General features: G+C 36.8%; 1 long non-coding RNA gene across 1 annotated transcript; it reads left to right on the top strand.

Annotated features, from left to right (window-relative positions):
• The first annotated feature begins 1 nt into the window (after window position 1).
• On the top strand, window positions 2-20,009 carry LOC135254279 (uncharacterized). Its single transcript, XR_010329809.1, has 2 exons — window positions 2-55; window positions 19,102-20,009. It is a non-coding gene; the product is annotated as an uncharacterized LOC135254279 (long non-coding RNA).
• Window positions 20,010-21,879: the final 1,870 nt, after the last annotated feature.

Below are 21,879 nucleotides of genomic sequence, written 5' to 3'. Positions count from 1 at the left end.
AGGGAAGGCATGGATGCAGAACAGAGCATGGATGTAACGGTTGACAACGCAATAGGTATGTAAAGCCATCAAAGATATCGATAACACGTTGTATGCCCTTCTGTTGAATTCAGAAAACTTTATAATACTATAAAGACCATAATAAAGTAGGCTATTCAAGCTTGTCATTTTTTTTTCCATTTTTTATTTGGCGAGGCGCCACAAAATAGATTTAACGAAGTATGTGGAAAGCCTATGCTTTATTGAAAAAAGAAAACAATGAACTTTAAGTGACTGCGCAAGTAAAACTAATAGTACCCAACTGAATGAGGTGCTAGCAACCATTGTTTCTGGAGTGACAGAGATGTTTGAATACAGGTGACAAAATCCCTGAGAACAGTGTTGTTCTAACCCCTTAACCCCAAACATTTAAAGCAATGCAGTACAATTTCCACCTGGTTTGCACTTTGTGGCACAACACAGTAGAGAGATTATGGCATTATTTGAAGAGTAGATGTGTACAATAAAGACTATACTTCAAAATGTAGGAAATATATGAAGAATAATTCATGGAATACACATAATGTACATAAAAATGCAACTCTACTGTTTATTTCATAAAATTCACACCAGCTGGCGGCAAAAAAATCATACACAATTCTTCACCCCCAACCTGCTTCCCACCACTGCAAAAAAAGAAAAAGAAAAATAAAGAGCATGGGCCATCTGCTCTCCATTTTAAAAAGAAAATATTACTACTTTCTTAATAAACTGAAATAAAAGTTAGCAAACTATGTTAATGTTTTGTCCTTCCATATACTGGAGAAGTATGGAAGCTAGGAAATTTGATCTTGATGGTTGCAAAGCTAGACTGTGATTTATATCGTACACCTCCTTGTACAGAACCTAAAGAATGTATATTTTCATAGCAATGTAGACACTTATGCATTCTCTCCAGAGGCAGACAGTCAGATTGATGGGACAGGTTTTAACCATGTGATGTCTTTTTTAATAAAACAGTAAAGGCCAACGGCTTAAAGAAAATCTACAGAGTGATTTTTATTGGGCAACTTTAAGCATGTAAAGCCCCTGCATTAGCCTGAAATATTAGCCCATATTCGCTAAACAGAAGGGATCCACAGGACCCTCTTATCCTGTGGAATGTCATATCAGACCGTTAGAAAGTCTCCCAAAACATTTTTAAGATAGCCAGACAGAGATTATGAAATCCCAAACTACAAAGTCTGTCTCGTCTAAGTTGGTGGATTGAAGGATAAATGGTTCACCTTCAGTTGATGGATAATATTGTTAACCCTAGTACACGCTGTTATGTAACACTGTTAAGGTTTGCTCTATAATTGATTTAGCAAACGTATTCTACTTTTTCTGTTCTACCTCGTCTGCACTTGCTTTTTATTATTATAATAGAATAGTTTGGGGTTGGAAGCAAATGTGTGCATCAAATAAAATAAAGCCATGACATTGGGTGTGAATACTGTAAAAATATGAGCAGAGGGAATTTAGCAGTATTTAAAAGTGTATGTCCTTAGCTCAAAACAATCGTCATGGAAAAAACTAAACAAAACATGTTGTAATAATGAAAGCTCATAGATAACTCATTTGAAATAACAGAGGTGAGTTTGATGAATGAACTGATGAATGATGTCATGTCAAGACCAGTCATTACTCCTTATACAGTTAGATGTAAAGTTTGGGATAATTGTGTCAAATTGGTTGTTTTTCCACTCTACTAATCAAATTTGTATTTCAATTAAAAAATGAGCATTCACAATGTCTGCATTTATTTAATGTATTTTTTAAAACAGACATTGAACTCAACACCATTCACTGAGTCCTGATATTCTTAGTGAGCATAAGTATTGTGACAAATGACTGTCAGCTGTTTCAGATTTCACAGGTTTGCCATATTGTAGCCTAATTATTTATAAATGGAAAGCGGTGAGTGTCAGGGCATGGGTAGTGTCAAGCCTTTGGAGGTGTTTGTAGAGTTCCTTTCTAAGCAAGACAAGAAAATTGCAGATGAGGGCCAGATAACTGACTGGGTATGACAACCAGGAAGGCTATTGTAATGATGAAAGATAAGAAAAAATCAATTAGAGCTATTGTGGAATGCTTGTGTATTCCAAAGTCAACATTAAGGAACATCCTAAAGAAGAAGCTAACTACTGGAGGACTTAGGAATAACCAACAATCAGGCCTTCTATGGAAGCCATCAGAAAGCCATGACTGGATGATTTTAAGAGCTGGGAAAAAAATCCAGCTTGAGTAATTGGTAATCATCTCCATACACTGGAGTGAAAGTATCACAGGACACTGCACAGAAGACAGAGGCAAATTACAGAGGCTACACTTCCTGATGTAAACTTTGCATCTGCACTAGGAACAGAAAGGTGAGATTGGAACTTGGAAAAAACATGCAAAGATGTGCCTGATGAGTTTTGGAAACTAGTCTTACAGACAGATGCAACAAATAGAAACTTTTACCAGACTGATGGAAAGGTGAAAGTTAGGATAAAAGAGGGACTACCCTGGACACTTGGCATACTGCTTCATCTTTGAAGCATGGTGGAAATAGCATGGTAGTTTTGGGCCTGTATGGCTGCAGTAGTCTTTACTATAATCAGCGATGGCAGCTACAGAACGATGGCGGAAGTGTACAGTAGCCACCAAACTCATTGGATGGAAGAGAATATTGGTGGACAACAAGTTGCAAATGTTTAAATGGCCCAGTCAGTCTCCAGATTTAAACCCTGTGCTTTTCACTTGAACATGCTTTTCACTTGCTCAAAAGGAAACTGAAGCCCAAAACCCTAGCAAACACACTGCAACTAAAAGAGGCAGTGATTCGCTAGAGCATCTCAAAGGATCTTTTTAAATGTAAGGGGTATGCAATGAAATATTGACTTTAAAGGTCATTAAAATTTTCTAAATCTACTCTGTCCCAATACTTAAGCTGACTTGAAATGGAGACCTAACTGATCGAATGGCATTGTTGTAATATAGTTCAATGTCTGTTTAAAAAAGAGACATGAAATAAATGGATGAATTGTGAATTTTGCCTCATGGCCATCATTTGATTTGAAATATAGATTTTTCTAGTAGAGTTTCCTGCAACCAATTTGATGCAAATGTCCCAATACCTTTGCATTTAACTGTATTTGTCTTGTAGATCAGGCTCTTTGGTGAAGTTACAGAATTGGTTTGCACTAAGCACAGGAAGTTGTGGGTGGATATGCTAAGAACTTTTGATTAATTTCACTGGTGGCTATAAAGGCATCACCAGTGTTATCTTTCCTTCTTCTAAAAAGTTAAGTTGTCAGTTTAAAGGTACATGGCAATTTGGAAAGGCAACTCATCCTGAATTAATAAGGTGTGCCAATGGTGGGTCTACCTTCAACACTCAAGAGTGATAACTGGCTTTTGGGTGCTGTGAAAAACCTCGTACTGTGGCTGACATTTTGTGACACTGTAACAGTGTGTTTCAACCTGCCAGTTTGATTGCCGCCTCCTGATCAGAGTTTGTGTTTTGCTCGATGACTTTAAAAAAATGACTTTTCTTAGTTTTGAGTAAGGGGCCAATTTATGTGAATGAATGAATGACTATTAAAGCTCAAACTTTGTAGAACTTTGCTTCAGCTTTCTTGATGGTGACACTTATGACTCCTGTCCAGCTCAAGATAGGATTCCTCTCTGCCCCCACCCCCCAACAGGCCCCTCCCTCCTCCCAAGTTCTCCCAGTCTCCCAGCAGATGACATTGTCACCTCCATCCACACAAGAGGTTAATTCACTCCAGGATCACATTATTTCCTCCCAGCTCCTTGACAATATAAAAATTCTGAGTGGACAGCTCAATCCCTCTTCCATCTCAGATTTGATTGTAATGGTATTGCCTTTTGTCCCTAGGAGGCCTCCAGCTGCATTCTCTGCGCTTTATGACACTTAAATAGCCAGGCTACAATTTTTCCATCTATTCAAAAAATACTGTTAATAACTCATTTTGAATGAGACTTCTTTCCTGGCTGGCCGCGGTGACTGGATTTCTCCATGCATTTATTGGACAGCAGAATGGGACCTGGCCCCAGTGCTGAAAGCAAGGGGTTAATTAATCTCTTTGAATTTACAGCATTTTTTTACATTGCACTCAGGATGACAGTCCCAAAGAGACACAGACACCTTATTTACAACCTTGTTAAAGTATTCAATAATGTACAGTAGTCTGCATATACGGACCTCCTTCGTTCCCATCTAACTTTACAAGTATACCCATTTATCAACCGGTGATGGATTTGTGTAATATATCTCTGGCTTTTCACAAGATGCTACTAAATAATACAATAATTATTTATTGATTATTCAAAAAGGTAGGCAGTATTGTAATGGCTTTGAATCAGACTATGGGACATGCAATAAATAAACCACAGAATTCATGTGTCAGAGGTGTATGGAATTGAAATGACTTCCAGACCTGTTATATTGTGATTCAACATGCTGCACAGCATTGTGTATCAGCTTGATCTCGAGTTATCTACCAAGAGAGCTCTGATTTTTTTGGTAGACTTACTAATCGGCGAGGCGTAGCAGCAACTTTTGCATCACTAGAATTCTTGGTGAGTAAATCAAAATGATTCTGATGGATTAACCAACCTAATCTACATAATTATGATTTGGAAATAATTTATCACACGGGTCATGAAACAATGTACATTTTGTATTTCTGTAAATTTTTAACTTATTTTGTATTTGGACATCGCAGTCTGTGCAACATCACAATTTCTAAGCGCAAGTATAGCTCTGAAAATTACAAGTGTTTATATGCTTCTCAGCAAGTGTTTTCCTCAAGGCAAGACGGAGTTCAAGGCCTGTACTGATGAGATTGGTTTTGTACTGCCCAAATGTAATTGTTGGTCTAGCTAGTATTCACTATGCATCTTAAAATAGCCAATGTTACCTTATTAAAAATGTAAACTAGATAGTTAGCTTGTGAGTGATTGCGACTTTGCAAGGGCACAAAAGATGTTGATTAAATTAAGCCAACTTCAGCCATTGTTACACAAAAATGATACAACTAATCCTATGCAAGGACATCAAATGAGTTTTCTTTCTCCAGCTGCTGTGCTTCTTGCATGGTTATTGGTGACATGGGGTGATTCCACACTTTTTTCCCCTTGTTTTGGGGAAACAATGAAAAAGATAGCAAAAACATATCCACAGTTCAGTGGATAAAAGCATTACTAGACTATTGAGGACAGACTTTATGTAATGTACTGCAAATAAATGGAATATAATTGGATTGTTATGGTTTGCTTCCTATTGATGGACATTTAAATTCACTGCGGTGGTTTTGCCCTAATTGAGTTTACTCTATTTTCCTAAATCAGGCTTTACAGCCTCACATGCTCAAATGAAAGTGTAACATCCAGACAGAAAATTACAAAGAGGGCCTTCCTATAAAATAATCCCCAAACTTGTGTGTCAGCTCATATCTTTTCACAATAAGATATGCACCCTTTGAAAATAAATGCCTTAATCATTGTTCCCATCCAATATTAAATGGTGGGCTCCTTGATAACCTGTTTGTTCACTTTTATCTGGGGCTAAAGTGCCTTTTTGCTGTCTCTCTTTCTGGGCTTGTCTGAAGCCTTCTGCATGACATAGAAAACAGATGGTATCTCAGTTATATTACTTCTCAAAGCATTCATATCCTCTCTTATGTTATTTGCTTTGATCCGCCCGGCCTGCTCGTCTCACAGTTTGTTTTTGCAGTTAGCGGCCCCCGCACTTGTTAAGAAGGCCCGGTCTTATTGAAGCTGCTTACATTTGAAACAAAAATGGGCAGAATCCAACAAACATTTTGTGTCCTTTTCTCATTTTTGTGAGGACTGATACTTCAGGCTGTACGGCAGGTAAACCACAGAGTATTTATTTTTTGGTCCACAAATGAAAAAAGGGAAAAAATCCAATTGTTTCTTAAAAGTTTGAAACATAATACCTTTTTACATCACCGGCATTGCTGCAATTCATATGAAATACAGAGCGACACATCTGGAAATCACGTGTATAAATAATGCAACCTCATACTTATGGGTGAATATATACATAGAGTGCACAGTGCATATCTGAATACTTTCTACTAGGGACAAGGTAATGTCCCACAGAGTTTTAAGGGGATTTGTAAATCAGAATTGAAAGAACTAATTGTCAAAATAGTAACTTCTACCAGACCACCATGGGCTACTTCACAGCTACAGGTTGGAAATGTTCACTTCAGAATACTTTGCTTTTATAACACACAAAACCAGATATGAATCAGCCAGATTTTAATGTCAATTTTAAATAGATTACCCCTCCAAAAATAAAAAGAATAAGACATGACTCTCGAGCAAACTGAAAAGTAGAAGGAAGTTCTGTTTTCTTAGGTACTGCCAGGAGGGGGAAGCATATCACTTTGTAAGTCCAATGAAGATCTCAGAATATACAAATCATTAATTACACAACATGTGATGAAATGGAGTTCTATTCTAGCCTGCTGACTTCAACAAATAAATCAGCTTTTTAAAAATATGTTTACATGTGAGTAAATGAATTACTTATTAAAGTAAATGTAAAATATACAGAGCATTAATAGTAGAATTTGTGCTTTAAAAAAATATTTTTTTAATGCAAATAAATAATTTAAATTTTTCAAATTAATAATCTTTGTATTTTGAGACAGTATTGTGGGATAGTAATTAAGACTAAAGGCAACTGACAGCAACATAATGTCTTCTTTCAAGTGATGTCTGACTCAATGAGTTAGAGAGTTTTTCTTTCTTTGTGCCTTTCATTTAATTTATAGTTATTGCTGCAATTAAATTAGATATATTCTTTGGATATATCCACTGAGCAGGGAGCTCAAACATTATCTTTCTTTATGTCTGTTCACAGTTGTTCCCATATCATACACCATTCTCCAACTACAAAGTTTTTTGCTGTTATTTCTTGAACAAGAAATTCCTTAAAATCAGAGGAATGAGCAGTTCATATAATTATGCAAGGATTACCCCAAACAACTGACTGCATAAATTAATTACAATGTCAGTCTTGTGAAGCCAACAAAATCCATCAACATCCTAATACTGAACTGCTGCAAAAGGGTATCTGCAAAGTGACACCTTAATAACCGTCCTGTGAAATCACCTCCACTCCTACTGACGCCCATCCTGTTGGTCCTTGATAACTGCCCCCTGCAACACTTCCCGTGATGTACGGCCTGGTGTTCTGAAGATTATCACTCATGCTGGCACATTTCGGGACATGACTAAGTGGCAAAGAAAGTTTATTTAGTTTGCCCCAAGGATATCAATGCATTCCAGGTAACAGGAAAGCTCCCGTGTCTGATGTCAGTGCTTTTTAATGTTATTTTATTGAACAATTTCAAAAAGACTGGTGTGGGAACGCGCTCAGAGCTGGCACAGCGAAACGTGCTTAATGGGGGGCAAACTGCGTTAATAAAAGCCTTCAACTTTCTGTGTGCCTTTTCCCTCATAAAACTGTGAAATGGATAACACGGTCAGAAAGGGAAATAAAGGTTGAAAATGAAATTACAGACCTTGCCGGCTTCACAAATCATGCATATAATGTTGTATTGCATGGCAGAAGAATTTAACACCTGTGGCATTCCATTAATGTAACTGCATGTGATTGTACTAGATTTAGCATTTAGACCGGTGTTGGCATATTGGAAGAATGAATACGACAGACACTGGGAAACCTCCCAAGCAGAAATTCACACACCTGCACTTGCATGCTCAGGCACGCACGCACACAGACACATGCACAAATGCGCGCACACACACACACACACACACACACACACACATGCACAAACAAGCGCTCACACACACACACACACACATACACACAATCATAAAAATAAAATTCAGGCCTGCGATTCTTGTGTAATTTGCCTATAGACTTCATTTTATAATAATTATGCTGTTTGTTTGCTTTATTGAGTTCTGGCTGTAAAACATAGGTGAATAAATATTAGGATATGTGACAAACAGAGATAATTGTTGGCAGTGGCAGCCCTTTGCAATTAAGTTTAAATCACTTCAATAAGACTTTTAATTAAATAAAAGATAATTGCTGAAACATAAATTATAATTTAACAATACCAGGTCTGTTGGAGGGAGATATTTTTTGGTGGTAATTAATACTTTTCAACACCAATGACAAACGCAACATGTCAGCTCAGACAATATAAACTGTATGCGTACTTTATATTTATCCCCCATTTACAACTTAACATTCCTGGCAAAATATTAATTTGGTTTTTGGAAAGAATACGATCAAAATGTCTTCAGGCAAGTAAAAAAGAAAAGTTAAGTAGAAATGTACAAAGAACGCACTCACATTTATGTTATGAAAATGGCTTTTCAGCAGGCCTCAGTCCTATAGGTTAAAAAATAATTTGAGAAAACGGGGAAGTCTTGGTTCGGACTCCAGAATCATTCCCAAATCTGCCAGAGGACCAGCAGGTGAGATAGTGGTGGGTCATGGGTGATCAACCTCAGGGAGTCATATAAAGTGTATTCAAGCTGTTGAGGAGTTGTACATACTGTACTACAGATACCCCAATGTGGGTATCAGTATGAAAATGCACTGTATGTGTTTGTGTGTGTTTATGCATGTATGTGTGGTGTGTGTGTGCATGCGTGTGTGTGTGTGTGTGTGCGCGTGCATGCATGTCTGTGTGTGTGGGTGCATGTTTTACAGAAAATGCAAAATCTTAAATGTTGAAAAAATATAGTATTTTATTTACATGTTATCCTTCCACATTAATTTTGTTATCAAGATAACTTACAAAGGAATATCTTCATCATTCATTCAGTATTTCAAAACTGATCTCTCATACAGTTCATGTAATTATATTTCCAACTAAGAAAACAGTGCATTATAAAGACCTGTTTGTGCTGCTTCTTAATATGATGGTATTAAACATAGCACTACAAATTGAAGCCACATAAAACTCTCAGTTCCTAATTTTGAATGCTTTGCTGTCTAGGTGTTCTTTTCCTCATGTATACCCTTTTCTCTGTGTAAATTCAGCATCCTGGTAAGAAATCCATTTTAAAGTCTGATAGTATGATAAATTAGCGGCAGTGGAGACATTATGCAAGAGAGAAAAAGCTGTTATTTTGCAGTGCATTATTTTAAGCTTGCATGCCACATGGAAATGAGCTGTATTCACTGACCGCTCGTATAAGGTCCTTAGATATAAGTCCTTAAATATAGCATTTAAACATAGAAGGTAATAGAAAATGTTCAAATGATAATGAGAAATTGAATAATGCCCAAATTAAAAAAAAAAATAGATCCAAAAAGTTTATTTTTCAGTTTGTCTTTCAAATTAAGTTAGAATAGGCTTCAGGCTCATATTGGTTAGCTTGATAGATGCTTCTAAGCCCACTGTCAAAAAGGTTGTCCGTGTCTGGTAATCACTGCTGAACCTCTACTGAAGAACATCTATAACAGTTTCTATTTTCTGAGAAATGTCTCAAAAAAGTGGCCTCTCCTCAATTCCATCTTCAAAGTAGCCCAATTTCATGGGAATTTGACTATTGCAAGCAATAAAGAAAAAAATCTTTGAAAAGCTTACATTTATCCTTAAAACATCATTGAAAAGTCATGGAAGACATAAATTTTCATTTGAATGGGAACACGAGGTTTTGCCTGGGCAGAACACGAACCTGATCTTACTGTCAGGCTTGAAGCTTTCTCCCAAGGTGCAGACTTGAAACTTGTCACTGGAATGGTGGTTCCTTTTGCTTTTCTCTTAATTATTTTCCTTCAGCTCTAAGGGAATTGGCTGTAAGTTGTGTCGAATGCACTATAACCCATAGGTTACATAGCAAGGCTGTTACAGTGGATTTATCTACTGTATGTTGTATTACACTGGAAAATGGTTACCTCACTTGAGGAGACAGAAGTCCTTGCATTTACCCAATGAATGTATAGTGACAGGGGTCCTTTGAGATTATTATCATCTGCTGCATCTGATTTATTTTTTAAACTTTAAATATTGTGTTAGACCCAATGTACAAGATCACCTATCCCAGATCCTTCAGTTTTTTCTCTAACCCAGAATGCGTTACCAAAATGACCCTGACTCTTATGTCATCCAGAATATGGACAGAAGTGGAAAGTCCAGAAGTCAGAAAATAAAAATACTGCCATTTGTGTTTTTTTCTCCATCCGTGAACTCAGCCAGCTAATTCTTCCTTCTGGCTGAAGATTTATTATAATTAACAAATACAGGTGATTGGACCAAAATACTGTGGAGGGTTTGTACTTTATGAACCAGGATTTTCCACCACACATGCACACATGTACACATGCACGCACACACAAATATCAGGATTCACTGTTGCTGTTGCTTTATTCATAGTAAAAATACATTCTATGCATCTTGTGAAGTGAGTCTAATGGAAAATAATTTCAAAACCCATTGTCCTGTCAGTAAATCTCCACAGAGGGTGTAGCTGCCTGTGTGTATGGAGAAAAACATACTCTCTGTATCAACAGCAGTTGGGGTGACAACCTGAAAAACAGAACATTTAGGAAGTGGCACAATGTAATACATGGCTGAAAGAAAGCATTAGAATGTAGAATCAGGTGATGAGTGAAATGATGAGTTATGATTATTAAGAAGAAGAAGAAGAAACCAAGAGCTCCAAAAGAAACTAAAATGAAGAATAATAGGTCGCTTGTGACTGGGGCGAGCGCGCTTTAGGATTTATCCCTCGCGGTCTCTTGGCCCGAGCGCACGTCCTCGCGTTGCTCCCGCGAAATGGATCGCCGCGGAAGAGCAATGCGAAAGGATCAGGAAAGCGCCCGTGCTCCCTCTTCCTCACGCTCTGGCCAAACTGATTACACCTCTCCATCTGCATCGCAGTCCGCCGCCGTCGCCTCCTCCGCCACCTCTCAGGCCTACAGCGCAGAGTTAGTGTACAATTACATATAGTTTAATATATCTGCCCAGCACCTTTAAACAAGCATCACAAGTCCAGGAGGTGATTTGTCTTCCCAAGCCATTACTTCGTTGTACATCTTGATAGCCAAAGATTGCTCCTAGCCATGTTTAAGCATTAAATAGTGTATTATTATTTCACATAAATCAAGCTGAGATGTGGGGATTCATAAATTTTGCATTTCTTACAGAGAGTATTTTAAACACTTTCCGCAGCATGGGTGGAATTCACTGAGAGCCCCTCCTTCTTGTTCACACAGAGGCACTCAGAGATGAGAGTGTTGTCGACTTACCTTCAATACAACATGTAATAAATTGTATAAATTTAATAATAATGTTAATCCTCACTCATTAGTGTTACTATACAACAACAACACTACTTCCTCTGATAGTACTAATATTGCTGTTTTACTGATTTCACTGCCATTTTGTAGTACACAAGCTACTAGTACAACTAGGAGCATGCTACTTTTTCAACTATTTCATGTGGGTTATTCTGAAAACTCCCTTGGATTTTGTTAATTAATACTATTATTAGTATTACGGTAACTTTCACTGAAAACTTAATATTCTTTGCTCTCGTGCAAGCAATGTCTGTCCCAAACCTGGAAAAAAAATGCTTCTATGACCAGACAAAAGACAAGTGTTTTACTTTAAACTGACATTATTAATTTAAATCAGTACAAATAGACTGCAAGAGAAGTAAAGAACAGAGAAAGATCAGTTATTGTTATTCTGTCAATCTGAAATCAGTGACCATGCTGGACAGATTCATCGAACACATTCGTTCCTTAACTGCCCATTTGCCATTTTAAATAGTCAACTCTTTTTTTATGAACATGCTATAGGCTACCATAATGCTGTCTGGAGGAGGTGGTACTTGTGGTTAGAAAATATCAATTATGTGGAAATATTCTGAGCTTGGTTTTTTGGAAGCTGAAGATCAAAACAGAACAGTTATTGACAACTGCCAAGTTAAAATGTTAGCCATCAGGATCATGTCAAAACAGAAACAACACAGATTAAATGAATCACAACTCCTAGTAGAACAAGTGCTGCACTGTCTGCTTACTTATGCAAAGGATCTCACTGCAAACTCATTTTAGCTTTGATTGAGAGTCACATCAGTATATTGTATATTCAATAAAGTTCTGGATAATGTCAAATGTGTATTTCACCCCCTCCCCAAATTGCCTCGGGACATAGCAAACCTTTTTGTGTCATATTTTACTTTCCAATACTGCAGCTATAAAACCATTAAAGCTAATTTCCACTGAAAAGTACTTAACATTTCTTATACATAATCATTATTTTCCCAACAGACCTTTTGAGCGTTTTGTTTTCAAGACAGCGTGGTCCAGTAAAAGTGCCTATTGAACTGATGCCAGGACAGTAAGTTGATAACAGGGCTTTGCAAAAATTACTCGGGAGATTGAAAAAGTTCCCTTTGAACTGGTCTTTACTTGCCAAACTCTTTGCTCCTGGGACTATATTCTTGCCAGAGTGTTTTGTGGGAATATGAAGTATTGTAATTATATTTCCACCATGACTAAAAATTGAACACCTGTTTAATTTATTCCATATATGACTGCTTAGTGTAAAATACCACTGACAACATTACTTTTCCCACAACATGCGCATATTAATGCATATTATATGAGTGAAGCACAGCATGTTACACAAACAGAACAGGTTTAGGTCTGCAGCCTTGTTACTCTTTAGAATCTCTGCTGCTATTACACAGGATAAGGCGCAGTTTGGATTTGCAGGTTTGGTTCCATGTAAGAAAAAATATAATACTGCTCTGAGCTCTTTCTTCTGACCTGGAGGTACATGGTCATGTCTTGTTGTGTGGTAGGAGGATGATATATCCACGAACACTGAACATCTTCACAAATGTCCTGGAGACTGGTGGGGGCACTGTGCTGTGTTTGATCTCAATTTGATTTTACATATATTTCTGTAGAAATATACAAGAATGCATTCTGCCAAGAAAACACACTAACCTGCGTATGCAAGCAAAAGCCTCCATTTTAAAAAACTTTGTTTAAAAGACCTCAAACCTGTGCCTATTTTGCATTTGATATTAGAAAAAAGTAATCCAGGAAATCTTTCTGAACAGCTGCTGGTTTGATCAGAGTTTTTTTATGTATGAATTTTTTGAAATGTTGCTTTAAGTAACAATATACAAGTATTGTGTGATATCTCTAAAGTCATAATTATGCTAATACTAATACACTATACAAAGCTTTTGTCATTTTTTCCAAACAATTCTAGGTGTAGCTCAGCTTTGAAAGCAATTAGTTTAGAGAAGGACCTCTTTGAAGTTGACTTTGTGGTCATCGTTTTACATCACATTTCATGTAAATTGAGATGAGACACTGAGGTGAATTGCTTGTTGTGCACCACTACAAAACATACTGTAAGACTATATTACTGATAGGACAACAGTAATACTCTCTACACTAAGAGTGAACAATGCAGTTCAAACAGTTCACAACTGTGCTTAGCTTTGAACAGTAGGGGTTTTTGAATTTCAAAAAAAAAAAAAAGTCACTCAGACTGCATTGAACTGCCATACGATAATGTGTTTAAAACAGAAGCAACTAGACAGGCAGACAGTACTTCTGTAATATATGTGATTATTTCCCAAATGGACGCTAGAGAAGAATCACTGTGAATCAGATACATTACCATGCCAAAATAATTTGTTTAATAACATGTTTAACCAATTTGTTTAATGAACCTTGCACTTGGGCACATCACATGCACACGCATGTGTGTGTGTGTGTGTGAGAGAGAGAGAGAGAGAGAGAGAGAGAGAGTAGTATTAGTATTGGCTTTTGTATAAAAAACGAATTGTTTGAAATGTGATACTATGATATAAAGTAAATAAACTGCTTCCCCTCAACAAAAATAAAGTGAAACATCACATCCCTATACACCGATTTAAGTTCTGTGAACTGAGAGAGAGATTTTCCGAAATCTTATGGAAAAAGGGTATAAATAGGTATTGATGGAGCACTTTAGTGTAGACCTATGACTAGTTTAATAGGTTCTGTCCTCATTAGGCTTAAAAGATAGGCCTGGGGGGAAAAGCTTTCATTTTTATAAGATGTCTCACAATTCTGAGAAGAAGCTAAATTTAAACAGACACACCTCCTTCATATTTACAGATTAAATTGAAATTGCATTATGTAGCTTAACTATTTTACATTTTAGTTACATTAATGAATACCTTATAAATAACAAATATATGTTTAATTTAAAATTAATATGAATTTATAGAGAGCAGTTTTAAACCTAGCTTTAGAGATATTTACATTTCCTGAAATCCTTTGCATAAATAACATTATAATTCACTCACTAACATTGTATGCTGTTATGTGATGCATTCTCTCTCCATACATTTTTAGCAGACCCTTTAAAATATATTTGTTTAGAATTCAATACATACGACATTATATATTGCATAAAATAAATACTTTAAAAGATATATTTTTGACATGATGAATGCAAGAAAAACTCTAAGATCAGAACAACATAGGTTGCTTTTACTCACTCCTTTGCCTTGTGAACGTTCTGCATGATGATCTCATTACTTTGATTTCGTCTCAGACTGCACTGTTAATTCAGGCCATTTCAATTCATCATGACAGAAACTGGAAATGGTGTTAGGTGAGTGCGTAAAGTGTAAGTGTGCTTAAATTGCTTAAAGGTTTAATAAGACTGCATCATGAGAATATTATGCATGACTGTGTAGACTGATGACTGAATGTGTTTTCACTGTGAACAGGAAGCTTTAATCTTTGAGTAACCAGAGCTTTGCGAGGTCAGTTAAAACTGAGTAATGGCTGATAAGTAATAAGCGGGGTGTTAGTTTTCTATTAGAAAGTGTACTTACGCATGAACAAGGAAATTGAAAAACTGTAATCTACTTTTAGAATATGAATGAGTGTAATGAATGCAATGATTATGTGAGATAGATGTATGTTAAACACCTTTGAACAATGCTTTGTATAACATAGCATCCCACTAGCAACTTCCAATCGGTTGGAAATCACTGTGGTTGATAATAGGCTCTATCATATAAAAGCTTTCTGCGGTCTATCTGTCTGTCTCCCTGCACTTTTCTGGTCTGGATGCTCAATGTCACAGTAGGAAAGTATAATGAACTGAGTCTGCCCTTTTATGAGGTTTACCATAATTCCTTCATTCCAACATTAAAATGCTGAGCTGTACAGCAATTCTGTTTAATTTAAATCTTTTTGAATCATTCCCCCATTTAATCTGACCTTTGGAAAACAATGTTTCAGTTATGTGTTTGTTTAATATAAATAAAAAAAATTTAATTAAAAGGATAGTTTATTTTATTTCAATTTTTCATTCTTCCCCCCCCCCCCCCCCTCTGAATTCTATGGTACTGTTGAAGTCAGTCTAATATATTCAAATGCCTGCTCATTGTTATATTGATTTTATAGAAGTTTCCATCTTTGGCTGAATAAAATAGATTTTGTACCTAAATATATGCACTTGAAACTATTCTTTTTGCACTCTCTTAGTGGCAGTAATCAAATCTTAATCAAACTTAATAAAAAGTTTGATTAAACTAAGCAATGAGTTAGTTCATTGTTCCATAATGCAAAAATGATATTTTAAAACATGACTTTAAAATATGTTTTCACATGTTTTCACATTCTCAGTAGAAAATAGCTTTGGTATGTGACCATAAAAGCAAAAAAGCTCAGGACTCTCTCTCTGTTGAAATAGGAATGAAAAGACATGGTACAGTACATGAATTTATGTGCTCACAACTGTTTGGTGGACATTCAGTATGATGCAATTAAGCTGCGCTTTAAAGTACAATGGATAAAAAATTAGAGCTAATCAAGTGCTATCTGAACAAAATTAGGTTGGGTCATTCCATAAGATTAAGTATAATTATACTTAATTTTTTATAAAGTACTATGTTACAACTCAATGAGATGGATGCTTACATCTTAAGAATACTTTAAAGGCAGCAAATGCGCATAATATGCTTGTTTCATTGTGGGGTATTTTGTTTGTGTTTTGCAAAGCTCCACATTTTGAGAATATTTGCAGAATTTGTTCTTGATTAACCTTTAGACTGTGGAGAATGCATCCAGTATGCTGAGTCTTTTGTTCATTGAAAAAGGCAACTCATTGTAAGGCGTAAAGGCGCTGCGTAATCCCGTAACCAATACCATAAAAACTGAAGGACTCGGAGAAGCAGTTTCCACTGCAGCTTCAATATGGGAACCTGGGAATTCTCACACACAAACTCAAACATCTAGTTCCCATTTCCATTTCAACCAGATGTGTTCCAGGATTGAGAAAGCAGCCATAATGTCAGTAGCCATAGACAAATTACAAACATTAAAATGCAATGAATTCTTCATATTTATAAATATTTCTTATAATAGTGTAAAGTTCATATTTCACATTACTAAATGTATGAATCCTAGGTGGTTTTAAAATTAGAGGAGCCTCTGTCATTATTTGTCCTTAACTTGTTTTTCAAGACAATTCAAATAACTTGTGACGGAAAAATACAACAGACAGCCCACTTTTTCCCTATTTAGAGTAACCAATTTAGAAAGTTTTACTCTTTTTTACACAGATCACATTGGTGACTGCTGAACTCAGCATGACATTGCAAGAGAACCTAAAAAAGTAAGTTGTACATACCTGCTACTCACATTTAAGAACAAATCACATTGCAGTTCAATTAAATCTGAGTGTGGATTTATCAAGCTACACTGTTTGACTTGGAATAATAAGGACGGACAGTGTTATGCATCTTTTACTCTGTTGCATTTTCTTACACCAGCATACGAACAGCACAAGAAACCCTGCTATATTCCAGACAGACAGGCTTCTGCAAGCTTGATGATGCGGTGATGAATCAGATTCCTCACAGGAAGATTTTTTTTTTGTACGTGAATTACAAGCACCTTAGACAGACACAATACATTAGAGCAGGAACTTCTCTGTTAACGCTTATAAAGTTTTCTGGCAAGCCAATCCAAGATGAAAATCGGGTGACACTGGAGTGAGTCACAGTGGGATTATTAAGAAGTCTGGATGTCGGGGATATTTCTGTGCAGGGAGAGATGGATGTGTGTCTGTGCAGCACAGCCCCGTATGACTCCTCTGTAATTGAAACTGGGCTTTGTTGTCTGGGGATTTGTGCTCTATAAAACAGCTTCAAAACAGGAAAACCAATAGTGGGAATAGACCCTAAACATAATTAATTTTGGAACTATTAATGCAGGAGGAAGACTTCTAATCAGTTGCAGATTCCTTCCTGTTTGGTTAGCGTGACCGTAACCAATTACAACTGAACTTTTTGTTACGGTTTCACTTCCTGTGCTACCCTAATAATAAGTGGTCAGCCTGAGCTTGCATAGGCAAAACACAAACATGAGGGGAGAGAGAGACAGAGAAGGAAAATACAATGAGAGGCATAATAATAACAATAAGAGAGGCAATGTATACATCTATTCAACAAGACCTTAAGTATTTAACATATAAACAGAAACATGCATGTATACTGTAAAACATTTTGTATTTCTAAGGATATCAATATACTGTGTCCACTGAGATACCATACATTTCAATGTTGGACAGCAAAAAGCAAATATATCAAAACAACGACAAATAAAAAGAAGGTTTTTGTGAGTGGATGAGACACACGCTCCCTTTATACTCCTCTGAGCTCCTCAGATCATAAAATAAATAAACCACTTAGGCTACAACAATTCACACCAGGAACAGTAATGTGAAAACATCCAACAGATCAGACAATTATATAAACCTCCTTACAGGCCACCCCTGAATGTATTTTGTTGCAAACCTAAAGACTTGCATTAATAAACAGTTCCCTCAAATTAATAATTCATCTACAAACATTTGTAATCCATACCCTCTGTTTAATAAATCTGCACATTGATTTGCAATGTGAAGAAATTACTAACAATTTTTGGAAAAATTACTTATTAAAGCAATTTGAGGGTACATGCTATCAATACAAGGGTTTGAGTGACTAATTTCTGGGTATTTATTACTAATTTGAGGATGCACATAAGTGGATGGTATTTGTAATTCAAGGGCATTATTTAGTATTTTAATTTAATTTAAGTTTTGATTTGCGAAAAAAATTGTTGGGTTTTCATACTAAAGAGATACAATAAAAACTAATTACATTCTGTCTTGCAATTGTTTTACATTGAAATCTGTTGTTATTCACATGTATATGAAGTGGCTGTATGTAGTTTGGCATGTCATAAAACAGATGAAAAGTAAAATGTTGGAGCACAGAGTGGAAAGTGTGCAGAAGTTTTGTTTGTATAACAGATTATATGGATAAATCTATAATATAACATAGGCCACGTGGTAATCTAACCACAATGGGCCATTAGGATAGAAGCTGAAAATACAACATTGGTGTTTTGGAGTGGCAGAGATGGGGAAACAGACAGTTGCACTGAGATTTCTATTTTTGTGCTTGTCTTTCTTGTGGGTGTGGGTGTATTGGGGGTTGTGTTGTTCATTTGGGGGTGTCGATTCATCTTGAGTGCAGCAAATACACGTCAAGGAAATATTTTAATGGTCTTAACAATCTTGTAGAAGGTATTTGCCAACTCCAATTATATTTTCAAAATAAAGCCCACAGTGTAATTGTGAAGTAATACAGTACTATTCTGACTAAATGTAAAATACCAGAGGTGCTTCTGTTTCAAAGAGGATATGTTGTGGACCCATACAACAATTGTATCCAAGCAGAAGTAACACCTTGTCAAGAGTTTGGTGGCCAAAAGAATTAGCAATAAATGTTGTGAATGCAATCTAAAAATACATTTTAAATAATTAAATATACTCATTATATATCTTTGACATCTGTACATGACCATGCCACGAAACACCACTAACTCAATATCTAACAGTAACAGAGTGCTGTGGATTCACCAGAGAAAAGCGTGTGCAGTGCATTTCAAGAAGAAATGGAAACTGGAGAATCATACATCCTGCCTCACACTGGGACCTCTGTTCATTTGCTACTCTGCAGAACAGGGAACCAGGACCAGTGTCCGGTCCATGGTGGTCCAGAAGTCCCTCAAGCAAGGCCGAACCTCCAGCCACAGAGACCTGCAGAACAAATGGACAAGGCGCGAACCGCCAAAAACTTCACCCCTGGCCTGACGTCACCCTTTCGACTCTCCCCTCCGCTCCTTTCCGGCCTGTTTTCATACTGGAGCATAGGTCTGTAATAGCTTTCTGGCATATGTTGGTCAATTAGTTTTGCCCCAAGGGGGGACTTAATTCGGTTCGAAATGGATTGTTCATATGATGTGGAATTATTGTAAACACGATGCGATCCTCAAAGTGGGTTTGGCAATGCGAAATCAATGGATTTGTTCCGTTCAGAGCCCCTGCGCTCACAATTCACCGATCTCAGATTAATGCTGTAATTACGTCTGCTCCAAGACCACAAGGGCGGCATATGGAAAACTAGAATGTTACGCCTAGACAGACAATACCTTTATGTATCTTGACCTCGCTTGAAATAGAAAATGTAATCATGCTTTCCTTCTCGAAACGCGACTCATGCGCTGGCGATGTGTCATGAGCTTTAGAGCAGCGGCCAAGCAATGTACACACCTTCTCTTTGGGTTCAGCGGCTGTCATGTTAGGTAAGATTACACGTTGTATTAAAATTGCATTCAAGATAGAATTTATTCAGATGAACACTCGCATTCAACTTTGGGACATTGTACCCTTGAAGCAGTAAATGGAACTTGTGGGGTGTAAGCCATAGACAAAGGCCTGTATTCAAATGCCATTTGCCCATAACTTTAACTCACAATTAAATTCTTGTGTATTGTCACAATGCGTTTGCAATTTTTTTCTAAGTGTTTATTTGTAAATTGTAAATTAAATATAAATTTTGATTGAATATGGGTCACAGACTTTAAACTCTTTGCAGCTGGTGTGTTTATTATAAGTTAAAGTTGTTTTTTTCTGTTTAATGCACAGTGAGCTGTCAAAAACGTAGTATGACATTTTAGCTAGCTTTAATCTCTAGTTATTGATACTTGAATGTTTTGATAGCAGTGATATCTTGTGCTCTTCACATAGCTTGTTACTGTAAGCATTGCCTAGCAAATAATTAAAGAAAATCTTTTACAGCTATTCAATACTTCACCATACAATTATTACAAGAATACCTCAAAGCTTCTCAAAAATGATGCTGTAATTATTATTCTTTAAAAAGGGTACATCCATACAGTTTTAGTGTAAGAATATTAGCGTTAACGTTACTGGACAACAGCAGCAGCCTTACTGATATTTAAAATTTTGGATGGGTCCAGTGTTAAAAAATGGTTGGGCAACATCATAGTATTGTTCACACTGTTACATGCATTCTGTGTGAACCCAAGGGAGAAGGAATGCATTTCCTCTACATGCTCTGACTGCATGGTTTCAGATATAAAACAAACCTACATGAAGCATAACTTAGCTTTGATGGTGCTTAAAACACTGTGAAAGTGATGCCATATTACTTACTAGGAATCTCCAGAATCTCCATATTACTTACTCAGAATCTATTGTTTCTATTCATTGGGAGAGACAGTGCTCTTAGCCACAAACAAGAGTGCATTCCTCAGCATTCTTGAGACCGCGCCAGTGACTTCAAAACGATTTTGACCGCAAAAAATGGAATTTATTTGTTTAGAGCAGCTTAGAGAAACATATAAAAATACAATAAAATAAGAACGCATTATCTGCATATCCACCTTATTACAGTGAATGTATGAAACAATTCCCGTGCCCACACAGAGTGCCTGTCTATATTGCTTCAATATTAAACTGTGTTCAGCGATATGCAATATCCAGTAATGTACAAAATAAAACAAGAGAATCACAAGTTGCGTAAGTTATTGAAAATGTTGCCGTCCCGATTGGCTGTTGTGAACACTGAAGGCGGAAATATTTACAATGTGTTTTATGGACAGCGCAAGGCAGGCTGCGGCGCATTCGGCGCGTTGTAAATTTCTCCTGCTCCGCATGCAGGGATGAACACCCCGGAACATGAGAAATGGAGAAACGAGGCCGCTGACTGATTGCTTCTTGACACGAGGACCCAACACACTAAACTAATACAGTCACCACAGCCTCGCACCCGGGTCCCGCCTTTGATCATTTTCAAAATAAATAGTATTCCTGGACGAATTGATTCTGTTAGATAGTACATTGATCACCTACATCGCCTGCAGAAAGAATATGGCTTTACAAGCAATAAGACGAGAGACAATTATATTATTTTAGTGAAATAAGACGGAGTACAAGCGTGGAATACCAATAGCTGGCCCGACAGCCCACTGTGGGTGCGTATGTGCTTGTGTTTTATCCTCAAGTGACATGGTAATCCACTAAAGTTCCCAGCTCTGTTTCCTCTATGCAATCAGGACGCACAGACTCACCAGTGATTGTGTTCATTTGTAAAGGCATCCAAGCCAAAATTGAACCCCAAGGCTGATAAACTATAAAGATGCTGATCAGATCTGAGCTAAATAGACTAGGCTGCAGGGCAGGCAGTGTCAAGGATAGATCTGGAAGACCGATGGCAGTGAATACCGTATTCCAAACACTGCCTCTCCCCCTGAATGCATTAAAAGAGGGAAAAAAGCAACAACTGCGTGATTATTTTTTTCCCTCGCTTCTCAATGAATGCAATTTTACAGCTAAACAGATTTATAATTCTTAGATGTTTTGTGTGAACCTCATTATACTAAGTTTATTCATTGTGTGAACACCTTTTATGGAGAAAAGTACCTTTATTGAT

The sequence above is a fragment of the Anguilla rostrata genome, chromosome 4 (genome assembly GCF_018555375.3).
Source record: "Anguilla rostrata isolate EN2019 chromosome 4, ASM1855537v3, whole genome shotgun sequence".
NCBI lineage: Eukaryota > Metazoa > Chordata > Actinopteri > Anguilliformes > Anguillidae > Anguilla > Anguilla rostrata.
Note: the sequence above shows the minus strand (reverse complement) of the source record. Positions and strands in the feature narration are given on the sequence as shown.